The sequence below is a fragment of the Numida meleagris genome, chromosome 4 (assembly GCF_002078875.1).
Source record: "Numida meleagris isolate 19003 breed g44 Domestic line chromosome 4, NumMel1.0, whole genome shotgun sequence".
In the NCBI taxonomy this organism is placed as follows: domain Eukaryota; kingdom Metazoa; phylum Chordata; class Aves; order Galliformes; family Numididae; genus Numida; species Numida meleagris.
This window is the reverse complement of record NC_034412.1, coordinates 54,006,205-54,029,863: the sequence shown is the minus strand read 5'-3', so window position 1 is coordinate 54,029,863 and position 23,659 is coordinate 54,006,205. Positions and strand designations below refer to the sequence as shown.

General features: G+C 41.2%; 2 long non-coding RNA genes across 5 annotated transcripts in view; both read right to left on the bottom strand.

Moving 5' to 3' along the window:
• The window catches only part of LOC110398367, a 411,724-nt gene extending 407,315 nt beyond the window's left edge, over positions 1-4,409 (bottom strand). For all 4 annotated transcript variants that reach the window (XR_002438350.1, XR_002438349.1, XR_002438348.1 and 1 more), the window contains exon 1: positions 4,305-4,409. This is a non-coding gene — a long non-coding RNA (uncharacterized LOC110398367). The remainder of the gene's footprint in view (positions 1-4,304) is intronic.
• LOC110398602 overlaps positions 21,355-23,659 on the bottom strand; it is an 82,323-nt gene continuing 80,018 nt past the window's right edge. The window contains exon 4 of the long non-coding RNA XR_002438492.1: positions 21,355-22,398. This is a non-coding gene — a long non-coding RNA (uncharacterized LOC110398602). The remainder of the gene's footprint in view (positions 22,399-23,659) is intronic.

The window sequence follows — 23,659 nt, the reverse complement described above, 5'->3', positions numbered from 1 at the left end:
ACGCATCATTCCTACCTCTACAGGCTCTAAATTGAACTCAGAATATTAAAAAGAAAGATATATTTCTGTTAGCTTTTTCATTAAACTCAGTTTCTAACTGGCAGAAGAGATTATCCAGAGGTCTTGTCTGTATGCTCTCCATCTTTTAAGTCTTTAAATCAAGACTGAAAGCATACTTCAAAAAGTGTAAGTCAACTAAGCCACAGGTTTTTAGGCTTGGTATCAGACTCAGCAGGTAAAATTTAAAGGCTGCGTATCAGTTTAGATGACCATCACAGTCCCTTCTGCCACAAAATCCTATAAATCTATGCAATGAGCAACAGACTGTAATCAACCTTTGGCTGCCTTTTCTCATTCTGCTAGTTGAATTTTTTTATTGTAATCTTGCAAAGAGCAAAAAATTAAAAACATAGCAGCAAGTCTGATATCAAAACAACTTGGAGGGTAAATTAAACAAACAAAATGAACAAAGCTGGCTTTAAAAAAAAATTCTTTTCCTTTTTCATCATATCTTTTCTTTTTCTAGCAGCTTTCCAGAACCACCAGAAAACTGAAATAATCCATTATACCCACAGCTCTGCAGCAGAAATCTTGGCTCTGCTGTCCTCTTATTTCTCACTTGTGGAATCATTAAGCTCAGACATCTCTGCATGAAACAAGTCTTTTAACAGAGCATTTTGTCCTCTTTTTACCATTCTTATCATGGAAACATCCTCTAGGCTTTCACCATGCTGAAGAATAATCAGAAGTTTGTGAGCCTCTTGAGCTGTAGTTTGGACTGTAGTATGTATTTCCCAAGTACACAGAGGAAGATCACAAGCAGACGTTGCCCCTTCTCACCTCTTGGCATCAGTCAGCAAAGTCGATGCATTCATGATTGTGTGGTGCAGACAACCTTCCAAGGCCTGCAGCAGGGTTAGCAATTGCAAACTAAGCTGGTAGGGGAAAAAGCAGTGATGGGATCCTTTTCCCCCTGATTTCCCACAGACCAGCAGTTTGAAGTTGGAGCAGTGGACAGGCAAGCATCCATGTAACCACTTCCAAACAATCCATACAGTCTCATTCACAAAACTTGGAGAATATCCATTAACTCCTACAAGGATTCATCCAGATTTACACAAGTATTGCTGAAAACAAAGTTGAACTCATGCCACTTTGTGTTCCAGCTACAGTCTTTTCCATAAGTAAGAATAAGCTATCATAACTCTCATGCCCAATATTGCCTGTAGAAGACCATACACTTGTAACAGAATGATAAAGCCAGGCTTTATCCTTCTAAATAATCTGCATCTTGAGTAGCTGTCCCATCTACTTTCTCCTTGCCAGTTATATTGAGGAGACATAAACAAAGAGGAATAAGAGTAGCCAGTAAAGTGCATACAACTGAAGATGTCAAAATGGTATTGTCTATCACTGACTATATAGCATGTTCAAATTCATACAGTGGTGTTTCAAGAAAATAGAAACAATCTGTAAAGTACATGAGAAATCAATCAATAGGAATTGACTACTAAAAGTGATTAGTCTGAGTGTATCTAGAATGGCCTGCAGATATCACGAAACAAACCTCTATTGGCTATCTACTGCCTGAACAGATGTCAATTGAGACAGGGGCTAAATTCCAGATGCTTGCATGTACTTCAGCAATAATGCAATGCACAGCTAGTGAGGGGAACTGAAGTTGCAAGGATTTCCTCCTGGTTTCTTTGTCGCCAAGCTCAAATTCTGGTAAGAAAAAAAAGCGTTAAATTTGACCATCGGCACAGGCAATTTTTACCTCAATTATCTGCTGCAAATATGGCCAATGATGAAACAAAAAAAAAAATGAGGTTGTACCCTCAGCTGCAGATTCCCTACTGCTTTCATAGATGACCTGCAGCGTAACAGCATCAAAGCACAGATCGTCAGCCCTAAGTCAATCCGCTGTTGTTAATGCTCTTGTTGCGTTCAGTCTCACTCAGTGGAGGAAAATATTCTGAGGGCAAAGGATGTACATTCTCATATGGGATCTCTTGGATCACCGCTGCTCTCTGGCCCGTGCATCTCAGCAGCATCTACTATGGTCAGTACTGTGTTGAGCCAGTTATCCTAACAGGCTGCTTGGGGCAATTTAGTACCATTAACCTGGTTAAAAATGATGGCTCACTTATTCAGAACAGCCTGCCTGCTTTTAGTCTGTCTGAGTACAGCTGCTGAAAGACACGCCCCTTTAATTCCACAAACAAATTATTAGACACAGTGCTGGCCAGGCAAAGTCTCTTTCCAGGAACTGGCTAATTTTGAGCATGATTGTGTGTGCATATAAGCACAAAAGAAGCATCAGAGGGAGTTGACAGTTTTGAAACATGCTATTTGTGATCAGGTCCACCAAACACTAATGAGACACAACGTCTTGCCTGCAGCACAGTCTGATGTATTTTTTGCCACATAATTATATGCTACTGTGGCAGAACATATTCTCCACAATGATTTTCTTTCTATCTATCTATCTACCTATCATGGGGGAGTGGACCAGCAATTTGCAAAAACCTGTCTTTAAACAATGATGAAAGGTAAGTAGTGTCTGGTCTTACAATTTCTCTTACAACTTGACTAAATGCTTAAGTCTTCCAATTCAGAATAAATGTACTTTACTCTTTTTCCTAAAGAAAGATAACAGGAGTTTTTTTCACAGCTGCTGGATTCATCGCCTCCGTAATTTTCTTCTCCTGTAGAAACAAAAGCTATTGTACTTTCATGATGTAAATACAGTCCTATGGTCATAAAATAGCACCTCTCTTCCAAGGGTTCAAGAGCACGAAGTGGCCAGAGAAGATGCCTGTAGCTGGTGGAGTAAATAAATAGTGCTTACATCTCACCACTTTTCAAAGAGGACGGAGTGCAAATCCTCAGACACACCACAGAGTCTCTCCCTTCACTAGAGTGAAAAAAGACAGGCATCTTTCTTCCATTGTTATAGAAACTGTCTTTGTCACACTGTAAGACTTCTGCAAATCTCTGAAAAATACCAGCTGACATATTTCAAGGGGATGAAATCAAAGCTTTAATTGATGGGATAGATTTGAATCCATATTCTACCCAGCTAAGACTGGGAGAATTTTCCATTAGATTATTTCCTTGCATGACCTCGTGGTTCACAGATTTCAATGATCTCCTGCCAATCTCCAAGTAAAAGGAAGAGAGGCTGAGAGCTCACCTCTGTCTAAATACAGGGAAATAAAGCTGATTCTATAGGCTATAAATGTATGGGGAAAGAGTTGAGCACAGTTTGTTCTATGGTTTACTCAATGGAAGTTGTTGATTCACGACTTATTTAGAATATAACTTATGCTATCACCTTGTTACTTGATGCGCAGTATTCAAAACAAAAGCAGAAAACAGTTGCACCAGTCATGGCAGATGTTAGCCACTGTGTGTTCCTCAGTGGGGTCATGAAGACCAACCAACGTTACTCATGTCTAACTGTCAGTAAAAAGGTTTAATGTAATGTCTAGTTGTTATTATCGAGGTAGAAAAGCTCAGTACTCAGAACGTATTTGACATCTTTGGTTAAATGCATCACACACCTTCTACTTCAGTTCTGGGACAATTCTCCTTAGATTTCCCTTCCCTCTTGGACAGATAGCCAACAGCCCCAGCAACATTCCATCAAAAACATTTCAAATTCAGATCAAAGAAACACAGAAGGGGGTTTCACCACCTCATTTATACTAACATCACTGTAGACTTATTCAGAGCTCAATGTAAAACCTATTTCTCTCTTGGCCCTTCTTCTTTAGGTATTTGGAAGTGGTGGGTGGGTGGGAGTTTACTGGAAATTTTTGGCACATGCAATACATTTTTTTGAGCGCATACATCAGCACTTTTGTAAATTGAAGCATACATAACCATCAGAATTGAACACAGATTACTTTGTACAATGGCTTTCTTAAAGACACACTACTTTGGGGTCAAAATCCTTGACGTAGAGCTGACTGGGGAGGTGGAGGTCTAGGGCACTATCACTATTCCCAGAGAGGCCCATTAAGCCCCAGCAGTCAATCTCATTAGTTTGTACAATGTGCCACTCTCAAGGTCCAAATCATGCAAAAAAAAAAAAAAAAAGAAAACAACAACCTACTTCAAAAACTGCTCAGTGTATTCAGAGTCACTGGGTCAAACACAACACACGCTGCTTATGTCATTCACTTACTGTCATTCACTCTTCACTTGGCATGGCTGAAGAAAGAGCAGTTCCCTTCACTCATTTCCTTGACTGACGCTTTTTTTTTTTAAAACACAGAGTGGGTGAGATTGATTGATACCTGTATCATGTGCCATCCTCAATTTTTTTTCATGCTCTTGCTGCATTAGCTTTCCCACAGAGCACTCAAAATTGGTAGGGATTCTCATATTGGTGGCCCAGACCCTGCAAGTGAGATGCACAGTAAGTAATCGTGCACAGAAGAAGCCCACAAGCTCCTTGCAATTTGATGCATCTCTCATGTGTGCATTCCATTCCCGATATTGGCATACATTTCCACATCCTTCTAGAAATTGAGTGTGAAGTTAGTACCCATCAAACATTTGATTTGACAAAACTGGCAACAAATTCATCCACAAAATAGCAAAAAAGCCAGTGACTATAGTAGTTCCTCATTCTCTGTCTGTACCACAGGAGCCAGAGAACAGCCTGTTGCCACAGTGCTGTCAGTACTTTGTTAATACTTTCGCTTCCAAATGAACTGGCTTGTACATGGAGGGGCTGTCAGGCACAAAAAATTACTGCCATGATCATTGTTTCTTGAAAGGCTGAGCTGAATCATCGTGTTAGGCTTAGATGAATGGGCTGGCTCAGGAGTAAAGAAGGGAGCATCATAGAGACACTTCAGCCAAGAAGAAATCAGGTTCATTGATCTGCTCCTGTCTGACTTGCAATCCGTTTACTGTACTTTGCTTTGCTTGGTTATGTGCTGAACCTTATACTTTCTCCTCCACACTTCTCCATTCCCTCATTATCTATTTGTTGAGTGAGGCAGAGTATCCAGCAGGAAACATTCCCTCATACAGAGCAGCTTCTTGCTGAGATGCTCTAGCTAAACCAGGGATTAACAAGGAATATTATTCCTTCTGAGGATCTCACAAAGTCTTAAGCGCAGACTTGGATTAATCCAACCCTGTATGTATGGAACCTGTCTCTGGTGCCATCACAGGTATCTGCATTCTTTGCATCAACTGCAAAGAATAAGCTGTATCAAGACTGTCAAGAGGGCTATACTCTAGCTGATGATCAGTCTTGTCATACAACACAGGAGATGAGGCACAAAGCACTACTCTGGGGAAAAAGTCAATAGACTCTCTACTTCTGCCCCCATGCAGGTGATGCCTGTAGTCAGCATGGCACTCTTATGCTCTGGTTTCTCTTTAGCTCAGTGCTTCTTCAAACCAGGAACTGCAGACACTGCATAAAAGAGCTAAGTAAGTTATATTTTTTCCCCTTTTCCTTTTTAATACAAATGAGATTCATGTTTGAATCAAACTTCAGGGAGAGGTTCAAGGTTAATTCTTTTCTTTTTTTTATCCAAATGGGCTCTTCCATCCTTCACTTCAGACTACAAAAAATGCCTCTGCTTGGCAATTTCTGACAGCCCCGGCTTTATCTGCACTGTTTGCTGAGTTGCTTTGGACATACTTAGCCTGTTCTCAGCTAAGAAAGTCAGAATTAACAAGAAAAAAAAAAAAAAGAGGAAGATATAGGAAATAGTGATGATCTCAAGCCTTTTTCTCCTGCAGCCACTGGTACAAAGTCAGCTTGTTCTTACAAAATACATCTCAAATATAAGGCAAGTAGTCAGAGAGGGGTGGCAGCTCTACCATTAACTGTTCCCTGACTGATTTATTTACCCAATGTTCTCATTTCCTCTGGACATTCCTTATGATGTTAACCAAACTCTTGTACTGCTACCTCTCTCTCACCCACAGCAGCCATTCCCATACTAGTGGATTGGCACCAATGTATCTAAGCACTGGCATCAACTAAGGGTATTATGCTTAAGGGTAGGGAAGTAAAGGCATACAACCAGAGTAAAAGATTCTGCTTGATGGCAACCCTTTAAATTTGCCTAGTAAATCTAAAAAATGTCTTGTCAGGAGAAAAGGGAAGAAGCCAAGCTGTCTCTCCCTGAAATGAAGAGGACAAGAATGGCAATGGAGGATGCCTCACACCCCTACAGGAGCCACCAACAAACTGCATGCACAAGCTGCTCCGACCACACAGTCCCTACCTTTGTGCCCTGATAGGCATTGGGGTGGTGAAGACACTGCAACAGCAGGGGATGGTGGGGTGTATAGCACTGCACATGCCAAATCCCCTGCATTTGTCCAGCAAGCTCTTAGCTGCATAAATTAGGCTGTCACATTTATTCTCAGTTTCACTGACGTATGAGAAAACCTAATGTGTAGGGAAACCAAAGACCTACTCCTAATACTGGAAAAATCCACCTGAATATCACCATCAAGGCTCCAGATGCTTGCTATTAGACAGAACTCCAGCTCTGCTCCAAAAAAAGGAGAGGAACTGGTGTCCCATGCACATTTGGGGCAAGTTACAGCAGGGTGAATGAGGTGAGCCTTCATGAATTAAGCTACTCTAGGAACACGTTTCCTCTTAGGCGGGACTGAGCTGAGTCCAGCAAAATGAAGCTCCATATGACTTAAGCATTTAGTCTGATAAATGTGAATATCTGTGCTATAATAAAGGAGTAATTTGTGTGAAGGGAAATTGCATTATGCTTATTCAAAGTCAAATTTATTTCTTCCCTTTCTTATTAAGAAACTCATTTTAAAAATCTCAGCCTCAGGTCAGGGTTATACTTATAGGGCTGATTTCATATCTGACAGTGCAAAATTCAACACTCCTATGGAATTCTTCACTGCAGTCAATCAGCAGCATAAGCCCCCTACTTGGGCAAGAATTTCCTATTTTTCTTTTAATTAAAAAATGGCTCGAGGGCATGTAAGGCTTAAATTACTTGCATAGAGAAAAATGCTTCTCTAAGAAACCTATTAGGAGATACCGCTTGAGAGCAACAGAAACCCTTCAGAATAAACAGAAGTTTAATTTTTTAAGGTAATGGAGAGGAGGGGAGATATTCAGGAGTGTTTTCTCCAGCTCATTTTGGACTGTCATTTTCTGCCCTGAAGTCATAGATGAGTTATTCTCAGAGGACATCAAATGAGCTGTTAGGGAAAGAGCCAGTCACTTAGCAGAATGGTGGCAGGAACTTATCTGTGAGTGGATCTCCACCAACGTAGGTTTATTTAAAACCTGCAAGCCTTGTCAGTTGCAAAAGTACAACCCAATGATCGCTACAGCAACTTGGCTTGCGCATCAGCTGGTAGCTTCATGACTTGCACACTGTTAGCTGGCATATAGCATCCATAAGCTCTAAAGCAAGCAAGACCGACAAACAAACCCCAGTGCCCCAAAAACATAAAAGTGGAAAAGGCAAAATCCCAGAGCCACACATGGTCCTGTTTTGGCTTCCCAGAACTGCACTGGACTTTGGACATGGAGTCCCTCTTTCCTGCGAGTATAGCTCCCACATGCTTAGGTAACCTGCCTGGTGCCCCAGAAGGAGATACAAAAAGCCAATGTAATCTGAACACACGAGAAGAATGGTTAGAACTAAGAGGACTGTGAGTTGTAAGTTTTAGTTGGCAGGCAGTGAGTCAGGTTGCAGCAGGTTGTTCTGGGTCAGCAGGTGCCAACAGCAGTGCAATCCAAGACCATATCTGCAGTGAACTTAGAGCTTGCCCCCATGAAAAAATTTGGCTAGCGCATATATCTCACTGGTTAGGGTGGTATGCATTTCCAGTTAGACAGGACTAACTGTTTGGCAGCTTCTTCTGGGGAAGTATCAGAAATATGGCACTATATGCACCCCCAACTCCTAACTTTCTTCTGATATCTCTAATTTTCACCTAAATGGTGTAGAGTCCTCCTCCTGGACCTTGCTCTCTAGTAGTAACATTGAAAAAAAAAAAAAACCACAAAAAAACCTCTACCCAGAAACAACAGATTAGACTCTGAATTGCCCCTCCATTGAGAGCTTATGACTATATAACGGTGTTACACTCTAGTTAGGCTTAAAAGCAAAGCCTTGAAACAGGGGGCAGATCATACCATTACAGTGAGCAGATATCAGGCTTAACTGACAGAATTTCATGCAAAAATATGGATAGGCTCATTTAAACACTAACAAGCTGTTGCCTTGACCTAGCTGCAGAATGACTGAAAAGGAAAGGACTTTTCAAAGGGCTTTGAAACAGCAGCCGTGACTTCTAAGCTACAAACAGATCACCCACAGTGAGAGGAAAGAACCAACCTGGTGCTGGTAAGGATGAAGGAAAACAGAATTTCGCACAGGAGGTGGCATTTCTTGTCACCAGAACAGGGAATTTCCTTCTTCCCCAGCTGCCTTATGAGAACTCTTCTAGCCCCGTGGCAAGAGTCCTCTGTACTATTCTAGGCTAAGACGAGGACCAAGGAGCACAGAAGTCCTAACCTTTGGTGTGCTAAGATGTATGGAGGAAATCCACTAAGGAGAATAGCAGGCAAAAAAGAATTTTGTGCTGAGAAAACTGCATTTCTCACTTATGCTTTACATTTTGGAAACCCAATGGATTTGTGCAGGATTTCTCAGGCTTTGTGAATGTGTGATTCTCATCTGGCTTACCTGCTTGCATGTGATCCTCCAGCAGTAGCAGCTAAGCTCCCTCAGGCAAAGACTACAAGTTGCAAGCATTTCTGCCTCCATTTCAGCCCGCTGGTTGTGAGCAGTGACCAGAGATACTAGACAGCAAGCAGCTCGCAAGCTAGTGTAAGAACTTAGTATAGGCTGTGACTTCAACTGGGTCCCACAGTCCTGCCCTGAAGACCAGAATCACTTCTCAAAGGAAACAGAGCAGTTTCTGACTCTAGTCAAAACTTTTTTTTTTTTTTTTTTTTTTTTGCCATTCCCAGTTACAGGCAATAGCATCAGGTACCTGGAGGTGACTGCTGAAACAAAACAGCCTTGATTTCTCTAGGTATAACATATATATGGGAGCAAGAAACAGCCTGGAAGAGACAGAAGCCTTCACTGTGATCATACCTTGACTTGCATCCTTTGGCCAATCCCATTGGAGTGCATCACTCATGCCTGTGGTGAGCACAAGAAAAGTATCCCACTAGAAGACATAATCTCTGTCATCCCATAACCGACCACATGCTTTGTGGTGGTTGTACAAGCAGACAAGGGTTCAGCTTTGGTTTGATGCCCCCAAATCAGCAGCAGTGCTTGCTTGAGTATCTGTTGAGTTTTCATGGCCAAGTTCCAGTATCTTAGCTGACTCAAAATTGTCTGGCCGTGCCCTCAAAACAGACTAGAAATACTCAAGAAGTCGGGGACTGTATCTCATCTGGAAGGGGACAGTGTAAAGCTGCATGTAGGCAAATCCTAAAACCGCCTTTGAAGTGAAACTGCCACCACAACACCCTGCAGGCAGCAGCTTATGCTGACATATTAAACTTTGCACAGAAAGAGAACGGTTGCACCACAAGCTCTATTCAAGGACAGCTGTAAGAAGTAGTCACCTCCTCACCAGCTCTGATCTTATCCATATGACCTTAACATCCACTAACATATGAAAAAATAATACAGATTTGACCTGGCAAGTTTGATCTCGTTACTGCCAAAGCTGGATTCTCCCTCCACACCTCCTTTTGCTAACAACCTCTAGGATGTAATGAGCATTTACAATGGCTCAAAGAAACCTTTTCAAGGCAGAAAAAAAAAAAAAGGATAACATGATTTGAACTTAGTAACCTTGAAAAGTACTAAAATCTCTTGTATGTATTTTTAACTACATACAGGGCCTTTAGCTACCTAGCAGATCCAGTACAGACAATGTAAGCATTACCCCTTCCAGACAGGAACCAGGACATCTTCCAAGTTTTATGGACGGTCTCCATATTTGTCTCTTTTAAGGTCTTCAAATTCTGGTGTAGTGAAAATGGAAGCAAGGTCATCTCCAAAAGCACAAGGTAATCCCCTGTTCATGATGAGGCAGAAAACACGATACCACTTTTGGCAGTTTGGGCAGAGTAACAGACACCAATGGCACCAACCTTCTCAGATGGAAAAGAAAGAAATAGATTCTGTTGGTCTAATTAGGAAATAAAGTGAAAGTAATGCTGTCATGTGCTCCAGTTTATTCAAACTAATGGAAGCTGGAGAAAGAATTTAATGTCAGGTTTCACTATAAGAGATAAAAAGCAATGGGGACACAATAAATATAACACCTTCTGCCTGGGTTGCCTGGGATACAGCATCTAGGGAAGATAGACCAGGTGAAGTATGAACCAGTCCCAATTCACACAGCAATCATTGCCACCAGAATGCATTCATGTTGTGCCATTTTCCATCTTGTTATAACCTTTGTCACAAGAATGAGGTTATTGGATGAGAAAGGCTTTTCCGTATTGGCTTTAGCAGCACTGCTGCCACTTGCTTGATCTTTTCAATATTCTGTAATTGATCGGTTTGCCGTCCCAATTTCCCTTTGTTTACACCCTCTGTATCTTGAAGCTGGCCAGGCAATTCAAACAGATAAAGAATCACTGAAAAAATCCCTGACTTAAAGCATTCTCTCTGCCAGAGTAATCGAAGATCAGGGGTCACATCTTTCAGCTGGTGTAAATACATGTAGCTCCAATTATGTCTGTTGGGTTTATTCCCTGCTATGGACCTTGAGCAAGTAAGGTCCATTCTACAGGCTCGTTGACAGGCCACTGGTATACAGAAATGCCAAAGTAAGTGGAGAGATTTCATAAAAAAGATGCAGAAACCAAGTGCCTTATTTTGCCCATGACACTTTTGGGGGGAAAAATTGCCTAAAAATTACAAATAGTGAAAAATCTGTAATATTTAAATCATTAAAAATAGGTCTTAAATTCAGTTTTGTCTTTAGGGGAGGCAGAGCTCTGAATCTCTTCTTGGCAGTATTGAAATCAGCCCTTTACAAAGACATAAAATCCCTCAGCAACTTGTCAAAACCTGCCACAACTTAATGCTGCCTCTCCATCTACTTTACCAGGCCTTAAAGTACTCCTTCGGACTACAAGTGAATTTTTGTTCGGTACAAGGGGAACTATAGTATTTTCTCCATTTCATTTACAAATGAGATTTTAGGGCAGAGGTTCCAACCTCTGGCACATCTAATGCTCACAGCAGGCAAGTCTGTTCAAAAGGTACTTGTCCTAGCAAAGCCTACATCCACCACAGACAATACCAGTGGCAAAAATGATTAAAACTGGTCAGCCAATCATAGAGGTAAGTATTCCATGCTAGGGCAAAAAGCATCTCTCTCTGTGTTATATAACTTCTAATACATGGAAAACATGGGCTCATCCCATTAGGGAAATAACTCTTTTGCCTGCTGCAACTGAGCTTCTTTCTGCAAAATTTGACATTGGCAGAGCCCCACTGGCAGCACATGAACCACAGCCCCTCACAGTCATTCTGGCTCCTATGCAATGAGTAGCACAGAGATGTCAGCATCCTGCAGAGGCACAGTTCGCACAGTGAGGGCGATTTTGGCAACTGGATGGTGTATTCTCACCATCACAGGTCCCTCACAAGCCCTGTGCACCTCTTTTGCTGCAAGGATATCATCCTTGCACAGAGAGCAGGTGTCCAGAGGCTGCCCTCAAGCTCCAATTTGCCAGCTGATGCTGCAATTATCAGACAGCTCACAAAGTCTGCATGTAAATTTATAACAAAAATAATCAGCTGGGGGGGAACAAAGCACTCCTTGGAGTGAGCACTCCTGTGAGTGAGACACTTACTGCATAGATTGCATTGGGTATGGACACAGCAGAACAAAGGTCAGCACAGAGTTATTCTATAGAGGATGCTAGCTTTTCCTCTCCGCCCAAGAGTGTTTTCTGTTTGCAGTCCTACAGCAGTATTAAAAGGATTACTTGGTGTATACTTGCACCATACTTTTTACCACATGAGATAAAGCATAAATACTCAAAAAATTACAGTATCATTAAACCTTGCAAATCAATCTGATTGAACTATGTACATCTTTTTAAGATTACAATACACTTTTTGACATCAAAGGAAGGGAATAAAAAAACCCTGTTTTTTTAATCAGACTGATTAGAAACACTGCTGTGACGTCTCTTCTATGGAGTTTCAATAATTCAGCGACTTTCTCTTAAATTGCAGCCTTCTGTATATTTTAATCTCTTATTTGTCAGTCTTTGAATTTGTTTCTAGGGAGCTCTTGCGTTAGAATCCCAGTATTAATTTTTTGTTTGTTTAGTATTCTAGCTTTTTCTTGTTCATAAAAAATCTGGGAACAATTTAGTTTTGTACTGGTAAAACAAATTGATTGAAGGCAATTCAACAAACAATCACAAAAATAAAATCAACTTGTAGTGATCTGATTTATTGTGCAACTATTTCTTTCACCCAGGAGTTAATTTCCAGAGCATTGCCTCTATTCTTAGATAGCTCATACACATTGAACAGACACATTTAATTCAGAATCAGCACATAGACTTGTCAGAAACTAAGAGGCACTTCATTTTCTCTATCTACATTAGCACAGTGAGTGTGGAGCTGCTGGTTTAGTAGCACATGTTTAGCACCTGTAGATCAGTATAGTTGCCTTGGTATCGGCTTGGTTACACTGATTTTCAAATGTTAAGAATCAGTCCCTGGTTTTTCATTAAATTCCTGACAATCTCAGTAATGCACAAGTTATGCTAAAATACTGAAGCAGCAAAGCCTTCTTTCTAACCCTGTGCACCGAGCAGGGGACACTGGGTTAGCTTTCTCTCCGTTGCTCTCTGAATTTTAATTGTGGTTCTTTCACAGCCTGACTATAATTTCCAACACTAATTTACAATGAAATCTCTGTATTTTGCTCAGCTCCTGTCTTTATGCTTCTTGCTTGCTAGGTTGCTTGGGATATTGTTAGCTGACTCCCTGCTGAGAAACTTCACATAATTGCAAGAAAGAAAAAAAATTGCAGTGCCCTTCCCTAAAGGTTTTTCATGCTGAGGTATCTAGAGTTTGATTTCTGCCCCAGAATTCATCACTATTTGCTCTTTTTGCATCATCTCAGTATAACACAGTGAAGAAACCAAACTCACAGACCTTCAAGGGCATGTAAAACTTGAAATAATCTAGGGTCTAACTATGAAAACAGAGTTTTCCAAGCCTGTCACCAGAGTAACTGTTGGAAGACAGTCAATAAAAGGCAATGGGATACATGACAGAGGCATCTGGAAGAACCAAAAAACATTAAAGTTAACAATCAGCAAGTTGACTGCACAAGGCATCCAGTCATGCCCTTGCAATTCTCCGGCCAACAGCTCCCCGTGCTATGGTTCACACAGGGCCCAGAGTCAGACACCTTCCCCTCACAAGGGTGCTAGGAGCTGCCAGAATGCAGGCAGTGGGGTCTCTTCTGCAACTGGGAACTATTTGCTGCAGGAAACAATGTCACAAGCACGCTTTAAATCAAGGGTATTTTAAACACCAGCCCTGCAAATACCACAAAATACAGCAAGTGCAAGCCCAGCCATTGTGGAAGGATTTTACAACAGCAGCCAGATGGGAGCAGCAATGATGATGCCTAATGGGGGATGAGCTACTCCCTGCTCTTTACCAGCCTCCGCTGCGTGGCAAGGCTGCAGGACAACTGGGAATATGCTCAGTAGAGCACACCACCATTTCACACGTCACTCGTTCAGTCTCTATGGCTCCTTCCTGCGTTTCTGTTACATCAATCACTCCTGGAGCCCTAGTAGCTTCCCAATCCTCAATCCTGTCAGCTGATGGGAGTAGTCCTGAGAATAAGGTCCAGGCAGGCACAGTATGGTTTGCAAGCTCCTGCCTTATGCTCCAGCCTAGCACCACCATCATGCTGTGTTTGATTTATGGTTAATATTCCTGTCAACACCACAGGCCTTTGACACTTGAACCACATTACTCAATTCCATCTACTGTTGCCAATAACAAGTGTTATCCCAGCAGTTTGATACGTGAAACTGAAGAACAGTTAGATTATCACCAGTTATACAGACAGCACTTTTGACAGCCTCTCAGTGATGTTTTCAGCTGTCAGTTATTGCAGCTGCAGCATGTAAACCTCAAAAGGGACACAGCGTGTAGTATGCACTATGAAGAAATCTACTTTGGAACAGTCAGGCTTCCAGATAAATACAATTTATGTCAAAATTGTGCTAACTCAAAATAATTTTATCACTCAACGGAGAGGCAGTTTTCCACATGCAAATTAATTATAGTAATATTGACTCCTACTAAAAGAGAGAGTGAGTATGAACATTTTCAGCACTCGTTCTGTGCTACAACGCACACTCACATGAAAAATGTCTACAGTACTACAGCTTACCTCCGCAGACAACCGTTGTAACTGAACTGCAATATTGGGCCAGATTAAAAGAAATAATTCATTTCCAATTTAAAAGACTTGCCAGTATAAAGGAAATAAAAGCTATAGAAGTCAGTATTTCAATTTAAGTGGACACAGTTTACAGAAGGTGTATGAACAAGTTTTCTCTGGAAAACAGTCTCATTTATAGTATCTCACACCAGGTAACTCACTATATTAATCTCTTTTAAAAAATTATGGCTTAAATCACTCATTGCTGGAGGGAGGATCTGAAGTTGCATGTAGGAGTTTTTCTTATATTATTTTAATGAAAAAGCAATACAGAAACATTAGAAGACAGACGTCATCTTGAATAATGAAGTCTTTGGAAACAGTATCATAGTTTCTTTGAATCCTACTGTGAGATGAAGCAATCTGCAATTTGTCTGCAGATACTGCAACATAAATGACCTGTAACTCCATTGCTTTAGCACAATATATGCAAGGAGGTGCCTACTTGACTGAGCTGTCAAAGATACCCGAAAAACATTTAAATTTTTATCCACGGTTTCAATAAAACTCAGGACAAGCATACAAATTCAAAGCACGTTGAGAGTTACAAAGTCAAGGCAAGCTTTCCTTGTGTGCACAGTCATTGTTAAATTCTTTTGCAATCATTTCTAAAACTGACAGTTACGTACCCACCAGGTTGTGTATTGGATGTTGTGTTCTAGCATAGCCAAAGTTGACATCTCTGATATAAGCGAAGACATGAGGAGATGTATTTGTTTACTTTTAGTCCTGAGGAAGTTTGGACCATCCCAGCACTGAGATAGAAGTGCTGTAGAGGTACCAGTATCTGCTAAATACTTTTGCTTTCTCTGGTACTAATCCCATAAGAATGTGGGGATATCCTCAGTTAAGGGCGATCGGACATTGGCCCAAGGGTCCAGAAAGGTTGTGGAATCTTAGTTCCTGGAAACACTCAAAACTCAGCTAACAAGACCAAAGTAAACTGTTTTTATAGAACCTACTTTGACTAAAGGACTGGACCAGAGACGTCCAGACGTCTCTTCCAGCCTACACTGTGCCCAAAATCTTGGAAGGCTTTGAACTTAGAGGGCTCTCTCTGTTGTCATTTCTGAGAATGCTAAAGAACTAATGGCATCACAGCTGCTTCATAGTGAAGCATCCCCACTTTGAGGTGAACAGTCCAAGGCAAGTAAGAAAATAGCCTGTGCTTTACCTCTACCTGGCATATGCTTTCCTTTGGCAAATGAGGAAGCATCTTGATCTACTTCAAACACTAAGCAAGTGGTCTCAGAGAAAAGGCTCGCAACCAGCACTATTGCAGTGATGTGCTATTTGCTCACCACACAGTGAATTCCACAACAGAAAACTCATGGAAGGAGGAGGAAGTTTCCCATTCCTAATTTCACTCATAACTAACAGAGAAAGCATGGGCATATTTAATTTGGAAGTGGTTGCATGCTAAAGAGAACTGAAGCATTTCTAAGGAGCTTCGATGAGGGTTTCTATGTGGAAACATAAGCAGCAAAGCACTGTTTCAGGCAATATTTCATTTGTTCTTTCAAGAGATTTCTTTCTTTGTGGTTATCAGGAAAAAGCCTACTGGATTTATCACGTGAGGATTGGCAACTTGGAATACAGTGGATGAGTAACATAAACCCACGTTTAGGATTCTCTATGCTGTACTAAAGTATCTGCCACTCACTGCATTTTGACCAGTAAAACGGTCCTGACCAGGGTTGATGGTGCTCCTCACGCGGCTTCATCAGCAGAATTCACATTTGGAGATTTGCACAGCTGGGATTTAGCTCTTAAAAAAAAAAGTTCACCAGCAGCGAGAGCATTCCCATTGATATCAAAAGCAGTGCAACATTAAGAACAAACATGCTAACAGCAAAGGCAGACAGGTGTGCAGTTAAGCATTCCCACAAAGAATAAAAACAGCACTTTGCAGGAGCACAGCCCTCTGCTGAGCAACTTGCACTCAAGATTTATTGATTGTATCTTCCTCCAAATGTGAAATAAGTGAAGCAAAACAAAACAGAAGCTAAACGGAGCAGAACAACATGAAACCTGTACAGGATGAACAGCTCTGTGCCCACTGCCCGAGGCAACCTGCTGCTGAAGGATACTACGCCAATGCTAATCAGATGATTGGTTTCCTTTCCCATTAGGCATTCTTCTAACTCAACAGATGAGTATTCCCTCTCCTATCACTCCTCTAGGAATGCCAGCTCAACTCTGAAGCAGCTCTGCTTCCTTTCTGAGCCACATTTCAGTATTCTTACTATTCCTTAGCCCCACGCGCAGTCCTGGAGATGCCAAACACTCCAGTAGTGCCGAGTACCAACTGGCCTGCAGTGCTGCACTGTCACTCTTAAAAAACTTTGTCACATACTTTGCCCTTTTAAAAATACAGCTTTCTGACAAAGAAAGGAGAGAAATACTGCTTTGGGACACCTCCGGGGACCACAGCACAGAAATGCATACAAAAGATTTAACTACATTTAGCCTTGTCTGTTGAGTGGCAATGTCTGGGCTGGCTTACAGGGCCAGATCCAAAGTTCCTGAAGTCAGTGGTTTCCATTACACTTTGAATGCGTCCCAGCAGCTGATTTGTAAAATAATGGCCAAATGCAAGGCATGATATACAGGGAAAAGATCTCCTGCATATTAAGTAGGACTGATTCATTCTGGTAAGTGCTCAGTCTTATCTGCTAACAAAAATATGAACATGTGCATGTGTATTTATATATATATACACACAGTCTCCATTAAAGAAGATATACTCCAGAATGAATAATGTTAGTCAACTGCTGAGTCAGACTTGTCATTCACCATTCCAGATATATCACCTACAAGCACAGAAGCACTGTCTGCTAAATCAGACAGATTAGCTATCAGCCCAACAACTGGCTGTATTCATAACTGGATCAGATATGCAGTACGCTCAAAATTACCACTCACTGACTCACATAGATCATGCAGTAAGCTGCATCTGCACAGTGTGTTTCCCACCACAATTCATAACAAGGTAAGCCTGATGTAGTGTGCTTACCTGGAATCAAGCCCATTGCTGTGCAACTGCCATTAATGGAAAATATGTCACACTTGAAAAAAAAAAACAGCTTTCTAGGGATACAGTAAATGCGACTGGGTGAAGTCACTGGCAGAAAATTATACAATCTACTGTAGCTGCTCAGGACAGGAGTTTTTTTTGTTTGTTTGTTTGTTTGTTTTTTAACAGCTGATTATTACTTTCCAAACACAGGAGACACTAGCCAAACTGTTCAAGTAACTGGAAAAAGGGTTTGAGCACCAGCAGAACAGAAGTGCTCTCTCTAGCACTGGAGACTCGCCATCAGTCTTTTCCATCAGCTCTCTAAGACATTTCTGGAAAATTTAGCAAGTAAACAAACAAAAACTCTCCCCAAGCTAAGCAGTGCTCAGACACCAGGCCATTGCTATACTATAGCATAAAGTGGTTGATTACCCATGTGCTTGAACACATTACTTTCTCAAAGCTCAGTGTCAGACTTCACATGGCACTTTATTTCTTTAAGGAATACATACCCACTTCATGGGATGAGTGTAGAACGACTTATCCCCAACTGTATACAGTGAATGACAAAAGGGCAGCTGCAGGATAGTCTCCATTTTATGTTACACCAATTTCCTACCGTGCCAATGGGAACACACCTTGGGAAGGATGCACCAGTTTAGGTCATAATGGAGAGACTGAACTGCCTCAGCACTTACATTTTTCAGTCCTGCACAGTAACATAAATTAATATCTTTTCCATGCCCACCTATAAAGATTAGGTAATAAAGCACATTTTCTCCTCTTCCCAAGCAACGAGTTCAAATTAACAACTCCTTCTGCCATGAAAATGAGGAACAAGGACCTTGCACTTCCTTACATGTTGGGCGCGTTCAGTTCCAACCACCTGAAAGCATGAGCTCTTTGTGGAAGCATCACACACGTGCACATACCAGTTCACTGATATCCACTTGGCCCATGCCAGCTCCATGGCACACTCACCATCCTGTGGCATCAAGAGCCAAGCCTCCAGCACAGGGAACAACACTGGGTTACATCACTGACCTGTGTGAAAGGGGGCAGGGCAAGAACAGATGATGAAGGGGGGTAGCCACAGGGCTGTACTCAGATATTAGTTGTCTTTCTTAAGTCTTCATTTTGCAAATATGGCTACAATGAAAAAAGGCTCTGCCAAGTACCATAAAAAAGAATAGAAGTGTCAAAAGCTGAATGCAAGTGCATCTTTACCTTTAGATAGCCCTTCTCTCCAGATGCACAAGATTGCCTTATTAAAATACTTCCACTCCTTTACAGATTTAACAGCAGCTCAACCCTCTGAGGGGTAAATGTTCCCTGTCCCCTCACATATTCTCTCATCTTGGGGCCACTTTGCTTCGCCTGGATGTTCAAACATCCACCTACAACTCCTTCTAAAACATTAGCCCACCCACATCCCCCACATTAAATCCAGGCAAGCCCATACCCTGTGAGTGTTTTCATGCGAAGAGAATAAAAAAATTCTATCCTTGTTTCATCCTCTAGAGTAGGAAGGAACAAAGTGGTTATAGCTGGCAATTAATTCACATTCCCCCAGTAGTGTTAGGACATTGTTTTCTCATGCAGCACGGAGATGAACTGTATCTGCTGAGCATTGATGTAATCCTGATCATATTGGGAACTATCAAGGTCTCAGCTGAAAGAAATGCCTAAAGAGGAGCTACAAATCCATTCACATTCAGGAAAATGATCAAATATGCACCTCATGATAAGACTACAGCCCACTGACAAAAACTTTTGGAGTCAGGCCCAGCAATAGCCTTCATCAGGATTAAGACTGCATTCTAACATTGATAGAGAAAATTCCCCATCAATGCTTGTTTCAGGATAGGGCCTATCCCCACCATCCCCACCCCATCACAAGCCTGTTCACACACAGCAGTACCTGTGCCAGGTCTCTCTGGCTTTGTTTTCTCAATTAGTGATGAACTAGGATGAATATCTCAAATGTAAATAAAAAGGCAAAAAGGGCCAAATCTAGAAACTGGCAACTTCCAGTTGCTCACACAGAGAAGCATTGGAACAGAGCGAGGCTGAGCCCTTCCGTGCCTCTGCTCTGTTTAAACAGCTGCCTAACAGGAGCTGGGCTCCATGGAAAGTATAATTCATGGTTTCCAGTTTAATTTTGTCAATTCATTTCCTTTTAGTGAGTAATATCTCTTTTGTTATTTTAATTTAATCTTTGGGGTTTACTCTTTTACATTAATTTTTATATTCACTTTACAGAAACAAAAAAAATGTCAACTGCTCAGCGTGCAGAGTTTCCCTGGAGAGGTTCAGAGCTAAGACAGGATCACAAATAGAGGCACAGTGAAAGCCACACAGGTGAAAGAAGAGACAAAATTCAAAAGAGGATGGCACCATGTCTCTGAGATCAGGCCAAGCATTACAAAATGCACTTACAACTGCTGCAAAGAAAAGCAACCATGCCTTTTCAACTTGTTTGTTTTCCTAACAACAGACTAGGAAAAGCCTATAAAAAAAAACATGGGTTCTTTGGGTTCTTTTCAGCACCTCCTTCTTATCAGAGTGGTGGTTTCCATTGCTCCTCCAGCAGCCTAACTCAGAAGCTGCAGAGACTCTAGCCAAGTTGCTGCAGTCTGTGTAGTTATGCAGACTGACATCTATCAATCCATAGATTAGCCAACTCCAAGAAGACCACCAAATAAAGCTTCCTAGCAGACTTTCATGTGACTTTGCTTTCAGTAGTTAAAAAAATTGCCAGTGTTGCATCACTTGACCTATTTTATTGTATCAGGTATTTGCCTCAAAACAATGATTACTAAAAAGCCCATAGGAGAAGAGAAAAGTATGTTACTTGGCCCACACTGGAACAATTAACACTGAGAAGGTCACTCACTCTGCCTTTGCCATGTTTTTGTTGTTGTTTTTATTTTATGGAATCTCTGCTGTCTAATGCACAAATTTTTTTTTGAGATGGGGACTGTATCTCCTTCCTGTGAATTCTCTAGTGTGTGGTAACTGCCAGGTTAGCACAATAGTCTTTGTTTCTAATAGATAATCAGGTAAGGAAAGGTATGGTTACAATTTTTGCAGTAACTAAGTATCTACAAAATCTCTGTCATATGTCTATTCTTGGTTATATTAGTCAATAGGCCCAGAAATTATCAGAGAGCAGTGGGAGGGGGGTATAGAAGGGACAAACAGTGATTTCATTAGCTTTACATTTTTTGAGCAAACAAAAGAATTGACATAGCCATTCCCTGCTTTCTTTAATCAGTTGTAGCTCTTCTTACGGTAGAAGCCAGAACTTTGTGCTCTTTGTACTTCATACTGAAATAGTGTTGGTGCCAGAGATACACTGTGCATCAAGCAGAAGAATCCACCAGAATTTCAGCAATATGCTAAATATCAAGAGTAGAAAAGGGATAGGAGAATCTATGAAGAAAACTTAAGCAGGCACTCAGTAAGATGCTGTGATGAGATGGGTGAGCACAGGTAGACAGGGATAGCTGGGAAGGGGCCCCAGCATCTAGAGAGGAAGGATCTAATATGAATTCCAAGTATCCTTCTGTCAGGAAAGAGCTATTTAAAATGTCATGCCTGGCATTGCACTTAATCATACCAGGTATGAACTTGTGCCTTGGCTTATGTTTCAAAGCAGCATACATATGGTATTAAAAGTGTGGCTTAGCTTTGTAAACCTGACAACTCTGGAGAATAAGACTGTATCAAAAGCTCTGTATGCAAAGCTTTGTGAAAACCAAACTGCAGGTAAGTGTCCACTCCTTTACTCTAATTCCAATATGCTCTACTGTAGCAGGTCTGTTTTTTGTTGTTGTTGTTTTTTTTTAGTAGAGAATAAAAAAAAGCTATTTCACATAGAGATTTGTTGTGTCATACAGTAAAATTGCCAGCTGTGCAGAAAACATGTCAGTAGGCTGTATTTCAGACTGACGTCTAAAGATATTGGTTTCAGAGTGAAGTCTTCTCTTACTATAATGGGTTGCTTCTTGTTACAGCAGATTTGTTAGTGTCTCACTGTGTTCAGCACAATAAACATCTGTAGCTATCAAATGGTTTTGATAGTCGGCATTAAAAGTGGGCAATAATGGATTTTGTGGTGAGCTGGTAATCAAAAATAAGCTTTAGGAACAACCTCTACTCAAAGTTCAGCACAATGGAGTGTTTTAATCAGTGCTTTGAAAACAAAGCACTGGCTTTTGCTTGCCTGAATATTTATGGCAACTAAAAAGCCCCTACAATTGCTTATACCTTCTGAGGCGCATAAGACTGTTGCTTCCCCTCTGGAAGGGGCAAATTATGCTTACAGCTCTGCATCCTCTTAAAGAGTTGGTGCAAACCCTACTGTCTTTACGAACACTTTGCTCAGGTTTTTCACAGCCTCAGCGCTTATGTTAGGAATGAACTGTAGGTCAAATAGCCTAGCAATTCACTTGCCAATTTAATGGCTTCAGGGCTTTTCACAAAGGAATGCCACTGCTGCTGGTCGTTGTTAATTATGGCACTTGTCTATTTACATATGCCCATAAGAAAAGCCTTTCTCATCCTTCCACCCAGGTTTGGGTTATTATAATACACAAAGCACAGACCAGTGTGCAGTAGATTTTTACAATATGCTACGCAGCTACACCTTATCTAGGTGTATTTAGGTCTGAAGTCCTGCTCATCACTGTCTTGCTCTCCCTGTATGAGGAGGGTTACCTATCATTCAGACTTCCCACAGTCTTGAGGTATATGGGATCCAGGCCGTTGACCAATGCTCGTCTGGGATAGGTAAGATCTGTACAAGAAGACATAGGATGGATGACTTTTCTTGATTCAAGCAAGATGTTTCTCAAAGGGCAAGGAAAACCCTGAAAAAAAAGAAAAAGCAATGCTAAAAACTACAGTGTTCAGGGCAAGCCACCCACAGGAGATCTCTGGGGCAAAGGTTTTCTATTATGTATGATCTGAGAAATGCTTGATGTGCAGGCAGACAAAGGCCACAGTAGAAGATCAAAGATGAACACTTTCCAGAAGAGGTACATGACAGCCAGAAACAACTATGGTGTAGCATGGAGCCCCCATGCATACAACTAAAACCATCACAAATAACTTACGACTTGCTTTTATTTCACAGGTTTATAATAAACCTGAAGGCTTGTATTTGCAGGCTTATATTAAACCATTAAGGCCCAGGAGACCACCGCCTGCCCTTAGCTAGAAATTATTTTGATCCACAACTTACAGCTCACCCAGAAGGACTCTTCTCACACACCTGTACTGGGTCTCCACAAAACTCCCATGGGCAAGGAACCAGCTAAGTAACTGCTACTCAGTGGCATCAGCCTCTATCATAAAGCACATTATAATCCCTCCACTTGCATCAAGAATTGCTGCAAGATACAGCAATCCCTGTGGATAGCTATACTTAATTGTTCCCTGAAGGTATACTCTTTAACTCTTCTATCAGCCAGCACTTCAAATTTGGAGTCCTTATTCTATCAAACATTGATTTGTCCCACAATCTGTAATATTCTTTAGGGAAATAAAAAAGGTTCAGGACGCATCTCTCTCCACAAATCCAGTCTGAAAGTTCCCTGGGAGGTAATATGAATGCAGACTGTAGCAAATCATTTCTAATAACTTATGTCTAGTATGACATACGGTAATAACAGGCAAGGAATTATCCTTAAAACTATCTGAAATTTGAGCTCTGCATGCCTTTCACTTTCTGGAAGCTCGACATGTGGCATTACTGTGGGGTTGGACTCAACAGTCTAAATAAAGCTTTGTCTTGCTCTTCCAAGCTGAAACAAAATAACATGGAATAAGCATTTCTCTCCTACATTGCAGCACAGAATCCATTCACTGAAATAAAAACTACAACAGTCAAATCTCTGGGTCATTCTTCTTTCTGTGAAAAGGCTTGTTAAAAGTATATGTTAATGTTCCCTGCCAATTTTTCTTCTCTTAGCCTCTGCCTTCCAGGGCTCTCATTACATTCCCCCCTCTATGTAGTTTTAAAAGATTTCCTTGTTTGACAATTTTGCTGAAGGCAATCATGTTACTCGCCTTCTCCTGAGCTCAATATACTACAGCAAAAGTGGCACACCATACATATGGTTGAGATCT